Source organism: Pyxicephalus adspersus, chromosome Z (assembly GCF_032062135.1).
Source record: "Pyxicephalus adspersus chromosome Z, UCB_Pads_2.0, whole genome shotgun sequence".
NCBI classification, from domain to species: domain Eukaryota; kingdom Metazoa; phylum Chordata; class Amphibia; order Anura; family Pyxicephalidae; genus Pyxicephalus; species Pyxicephalus adspersus.
In genome coordinates this window covers 50,448,728-50,455,668 of record NC_092871.1, presented here as the reverse complement: position 1 = coordinate 50,455,668, position 6,941 = coordinate 50,448,728, and positions in this window count along the sequence as shown.

Below are 6,941 nucleotides of genomic sequence, written 5' to 3'. Positions count from 1 at the left end.
TCTCTCATACCTAAATGACTCTATGGCCATTTTATACATTTGGTAAAATAATTTCCGTGGTATTACCAAGCTTATTACTGGAATCCTTTTTCCATCCCAGTTATTTCTATAATGCAAGTCATTAGTTGATGCTGCTATGTCCCCACAACCAGCTCACAATAATTATTTATGTTTATAGTGCCAACATACTCCATGGTGCTATACAGGGGATAACACTGAGCCTTTCTAATCAGTATCTGCACAAGAGGAGCTTACACTCTACTGTCCTGACACACTTATCCATTAATATTTTATTATACATTGATATAGTTCTGACATATTCTGCAGTGCAGTACAAAGAAAATAGAGCCATTCCTATCGGTCTACCACAGTTATACATTAATTTAATTATTATTATTATACATTGATAAATCTCTGACATATTCTGCAGTGCTGTACAAAGAAAAGTGAGCTATTCCTCTCAGTTTCTGTACAAGCGGAGTTTACACTCCAATGCCCTCTGAGTAGCCGTGCTGGCAGATGTGGAAAAGTTTACTGCTTTTTCACACAGCTAGCAGTAGGCATGTGATGTACACACATCAGATTATCTTTGTCCGATATGAACAGTTGTGCTAATCTCGGGCGTATACGGCAGTCTCCCAAAGTCGCTCATGGATCCATCAAGCCAGATCCATGAAGGACCAATGGGGAATGACAGCTAGACAAGCCATGGGAGGAGAGCACAGTACTCATCCGTTTATTTTTGTACTGGAAATGATTAAAGATTGTTTCCATTTGCGTTTGTTACCCTTTCCCCCTCCCCCTTTTTGGGTAAAATAGTTTTTTTTTCCAAAAGAGATAAAGCCCCCTTGGTACACCATGTTTGTGCCATATCTGTTGGTTCGCTTGAAATATATTAAAGCTACGTACACACTTCCAATTATTATCGTCGGAAAACGAACGACGAACGTTCCTGCACGATATATACGAACGATCGTATAGCACCGATCCTGCACATAGAGGTAACGACACGATCGTTCGTAGATATTGTACACACAATAGATACGATCGTTTAAGCGATAGAGGAACTATGTGCACGACAGGAAAGTGAACGAACGTTCGTTCATCACGCATGCTCTGAACATGGACGATCAACGAACGACCGTACACACGAACGATGTTCAATGATCGTCGCCCAATCCGATCCGCCGGTCCGGTCGTTAGTTTCCAACAATTTTCCTCGTTCGTCGGCGTCGTTGGTTACTTTTTTACGAACGATTTTTTGCCCAATCGATCGTTCGTCGTTCGATTGGAACGATAAAAATTGGAAGTGTGTACACACCTTAAGTTGTACAGGCAGTCAACAAGGCCTTGTGGGCAGGTTCTCCCACGGTCACAAATTTTTTTCACAAGTTTTGTTGTTTACAATATGCTCTTTGTTCTACTCTATTGGATGGTTCCTTTTTATTTACAGAAGTTTGTTTATTGTGAATGTTTATTTGTTTTTTTTCTTTTGTTGTATATGCTTGAAAAAATAAAAATGATTGACACAAAAAGATTGTTCCCAGCAATGAAAATTGCACATGTGTGCGCAGCCTTTAAATTGGGTGAATAAATTAAAAAAAGATTTTATGTGAATCCAAACTGGCAGAAAATTCCACTGACTGTATGTTTTTTTTTTATCTTGCATACAAGATTTTCATAGCATTGTTTGTTAGTGGAAAAACTGAACCCAAACCTGATTTGTATGTTTTAAACTGTTAATGATTATTCAAAATGATAATGTTCTGAATTTTGTATTTTTCATTTGTGCTAATTTGGTCTAATATAAAAAAAGATTTAAAAAAAAAACAAAAATTGAGAGAATAACATCAGATCCCTCACAGAAACTTCACACAAACCTGGGAAGAGCAGACACATCCACTGCATGCAATGTTGCTTCTGGGAACGGCCTGGCACCCAGTAATGTCAAGCAAGATGCTCATCCAGCCTTGTCAGTAACAAATATGATATAACATAAAATCTACTGTAAACTTTGTGTGGAAATGTGAGTTTTGTTTCTGCACCTTCCCCTCCAAATAAGACATATATGTTATAATTTATTCCTTTCTGTTAGCAAAATTTTTTGTCAACTGGGATTTCATGCAAATCAAACTTTATTTTCCACCTCAGACTTTTCTCTGTGATCTGCCTTCCATTAGACCACCATTCTACTTCCATTCGCTTCTTTCTCTAGGGATGGGTGGCTTGTCTCTGATACTCTGTGCACACATGGCGGTTACTGAATTACTGCCTTGTTGGAATTAATGCTGGATTTGTATTTTTTTCTAGAAAGTCAGTGGGCACAGAGGGAGTCATACAACCATTTTTTTTCCAAGGCTTCTTGGAGGGCTTAAGGAAATCTTCCCAATGCTTTTTAAAAAAAATATTTGTCGATATGCAGACTAAATTTTAAAAGGTAAATTACACATTCCACATGTAATGTACAGGTACCCTGGTCACCAAAGGGTAAAATTAATAATACCCAGGCCATAATGACCTATTGACTTATTGTCACCAATACATTGTATTACTATGATGCTGAAGACAACAGGAACTGAACTGTTACTTGGTACACACAAGGATTACAAAGGGCGATTACTTACTGCTGTATGATATGAAAATATAACACAACGCTTTCGGCGGAAAGGAAAACCTTATTATAGCTGAGAAAGCCATGTTTATTTTAAGATCACATTAGGCTAAAGGTATTTATTTATAGCCATGTGACTGATTTCCAAATCTTAATGGACAAAAATAACTGTCACTAATAAATAATTATCCTTGTCCTGGTGTATTTTATGTGTGAATTCTGCCTGTGCAATCACCATGCTTCGGTGCTTTAATAACATAGACTGTAAGGGGCATTGCCTGGCACTTTTAGAAGCCAACACAAAACAAAATGATGTAGTCTGGCATCTGAAAATACCAGGTTCCATGGCTGTCACACAGACTCTCTGCCATCAAGGCTTGGAGTCACCAGCCTGAACAAAGTAAATCATGGGTTCTGACTTCTCTTGCTGCATGCTTGTTTATGGTCAGTAAATTACATGAAACATGGCACCCCCTATATTTCTTAAAGAGCTGGTGCATCTATATCGATCGCAATCTATAGTGTGTTTGGTTGTTCAGTGATTATGGAGGGTTCTGCAGTACTTTTTCTCCTTTACATGTCACTTCCTGCATCGTTCAAATGATCGTATCTACAGTGTGTACATTATTGGTGGATTATATTTGAACGATCGTATTGTTACAGCATGTACAGGATTGTGCACAATATCATTGTTCAAAATAATCGTGCATAATCGTTGATTTGTCATTAGTCGCTCGTATTCTAACGACAAATATTGCACGTCTGTATCTAGCCTAAAGCTACGTACACACATTCAATAATCGGCTCAGGGCGGTTATCGGGCGAGAATCTGGCGCGCGTACAGCCTGCGTCGTTTATCGTCAGTGGATCCGTCCTGGCGGATCCACGGACGATGAACAACGAGCGATCCTAATGCAAGGAAAGGGGGAGACCCTTTTATTTTTTCTACTGCAGCTAAACTACTTTTACTTGTCTTAAGCTATGTACACACATCCATGGTTCTCGCCCGATAATCGGCTCAGGGCCAATATCAGGCGAGAATCCGGCGTGTGCACAGAGTCAGTCGTCCATTGCCCGAACGACTGTCCTGGCGGATCCATGGATGATGGACGACGAACAATCATAATGCAAGGTAAGGAGGAGAACGCGCAGCAGGGTGCCGCTCCGTCGTTTACCCCCCTCCCCTCTGCATAGAGCAGAACGATGCTGTATGTACAGCACTCATTCATGCGTCGTGTAGTCCTTAGTCATTGGAAAAGAACCGTAAAAGGTCCTTTCCAACGACTAATATTGCATGTGTGTATGCGGCTTTATCAATCCATGCGGCTGGATAAGGAAATGAATGGTGGCAGACTGATTACCTTATCTTTCTGTTGTGCAAAGACTGTAAGAGATGCTCAAAATTCTGCTTTTAATAATAAAAAAATAACAATGTATTAATAAATGCAGGAGTGTATTTGTGTATTACTTTCGTATGTTGGGTGCTTGTCATACCTCAGGGCCAAAGATGACCTAAAATCTGGACTTTTTATAGGATTATCTTACTCACAAATTTTTTTTGTATATCTTAAGTCTTAAGGAAAACATTTTACTGTTGCATTCCTCTCCGGGAAACAACTATCCTTGTGGCACTCTTGGGACAAATGCCAGTCCTTCTGGTCTCGACAAGAATGACATTTAGACACTGGCTCTGCCTAAACACAAACTTTTCCCTTTAGCAGGGGCTATGTAACAAAAGACTTGATATTACACCCTAGAGTGGTCACCAAAGCAATGAAATAGTAATTTCCAGCCAAGTGACAGGAGAACTAAAAAGCACTGTACACAGAGTGCCATTCAACTCTATAGAGAGGGGAGGGGAATGACAATCATGCAGCACACCAGAACAGATTGATGAATAAAATCGGGGGGGGGGGACCACTTTACAAATGCTAGATTTTCACTTGAGATGATTACAACCTCAGATTACAGTAATTTTGTGTATGGAAATAGCTTGTTTTTTTTTAACTAGCTCTTGTCATAAAGTCAAAGGGGACTATTTGTAATGGAAAGTGAGGTCACCACAGTATTAACGTCACACTGAATCTGCATTTTACTAAGTCATTGATATATCATAGAGGCCAAAGTGTGGACTCATTTCAACACTGCAGAGAATTCTATAAATACATTTTTTTTGTTATAAAAAGTTACATTTTTGTTAAATAAGCAGAAGGTTACATTACATGGCTCAATAGATGTTACAGTGAAATGAGTTTAGTTTTACTCTGTAGGTCTGTTTTATTTGTTTACATGCAGACTTTGCTTAATGCCTGGTAGTGCTGTACAATCTTTATACTCTACATACAAGCCAAATGGAGACATAAAATTCCAAATAACATACATATGAAAGTGATATCACAAATATAGCTTTCAGGTACATTATACAAGAGGAAGAGGTAAGAAAGATGAGGCAGAGGAACTGTTATAGAAGCTAGCACTGCATTCTTTCCTCCCTTAGTAGATTTGTTTAGACCAACAGGTGAACATTGAATGTTTGTGGATATATTACAAAGTTCTGGTTGCCTTGTTTAAATGCATACAATTTTATGTTTTATTCATATAACAAACACTGAAATAGAGTTTTCTTTGGGATCCATTGGGAGCCCCCTAACCACTAATAGTGCCACCACTGTTAACTATACAAAATTTCATTCTGTGGAACAACACAGCTTCTGTTACTTTGTGAAAAGTATTTTTTCATTTGATCCGTGTGAAAAACAAAAAAGAATTGCAGCACAGTATTCTAAGTAACATGACATTTCCATAGTAACTTGGACTAAAAATAGGGCATGGAGTTTACTGGAGATGTTTTAGAACTTGTGATATTTGTGGTTTATTAATAAACCTATAAAAAAAGATTAGGAAACAATTAAGCTTGCATCACCTTGTGCATCTGGTGCATCACCAATTTTTCAAAAGTTTTGGGTTATTTTTGTAATCCAAAATCATTTCTAGAAAATATTAGTAGTTCCTCGTTCTGGTTAGTTTATTGTGAACATTATTAGGTCTCATGACCTATAGTCCCCATTTTTGTTGCTATGTACAGCTATGGCTATTTGTAGCCATACACAAAATACTAAACATTACAACCGTACCCATATTTTTATCATGTCAAAAAAAGTCCCAAATTCTCTTAATTTTTTCATAGAATGGGCTCAGAAATTATCACACCTGGGTGAAAAGGTCTACAATATATATATATATATATATATATATATAATATTCTACTTCATTCCTGGTTTTTAACAAGGCCTACACAATGTTGATACTTAGGCTCCATACACATGTGCAATAATTGCTGTTGGAAAGGTTCTTTCACGACAAACTACTGCACGATGCATGAATAAACGCTGTACATTCAGCACAATTCTGCTCTATGGAAAGGGGAGAATGATGAAGTGGCACCCTGCTGCATTCTCTCCCTCTTCACTTCCATTATGATCCTTCGTTGTCCATTGTTCGTGGATCCGCCAGGACAGTCGTTCAGATGATGGACAATTAGCACTGTACACACACCAGATTCTCGTCTGATATCAGCCCTGAGACGATTATCGGACGAAAACCATTGGCCATGTGTACGTAGCCTTAAGCCTAGCAAAGCACACAACTACTATACCTGCCACTTGTTCTTTTGCATCACTAAACACTAAAGAAAACAGTAAAGATAATGTCACATATACATTATACAATTTCTTTACCTTCCTTTCTAACCTCACATTATCTTGGCTTTGTTAGTGATAAGCACATTGTGAAGAGGTTTTCAGCAGCCATAGTTGCCACCATGCTTCCCCCTAACCAAGATGCCAGAAAGGCCTTCACTAAAGCTGTGTGACCTTAGTTACAAAAGGCTCTGATTTGGTCCAGGATTGAAAACATTTAACAAATAGCAAATGATTTTTAAGAAACCCATTCCATGTTTGCTGGATCACCCAGGTTATATTGATGAAAGTGTATCCTCTCCAGCCTTGGAGAGCTTTAATAAATCAGCCCCCATGTGTCTGAAAGTTAAAATGGAAATGAATATTTCAACACAATAAGATGTAAATCCCATTGACATTTTGAGGAGGGTTTGAAACAGAAAGCTTAAAAAAAGGCACCCACAAAAAAATCTTGTTTTAATACATTGCTGAACATTTTATGTTTGAGGTCAGACATACAGTATTTTATTAAGTCTATATTTGAGACTCATTCTTGCAAAAAGGGGTTCAAGGGGGCAGAAACATGAGGAGATTAAGGGTATAATTTCATTTTACTCAGTGCACTATTACATCTGATATTGATATTTTTCTGT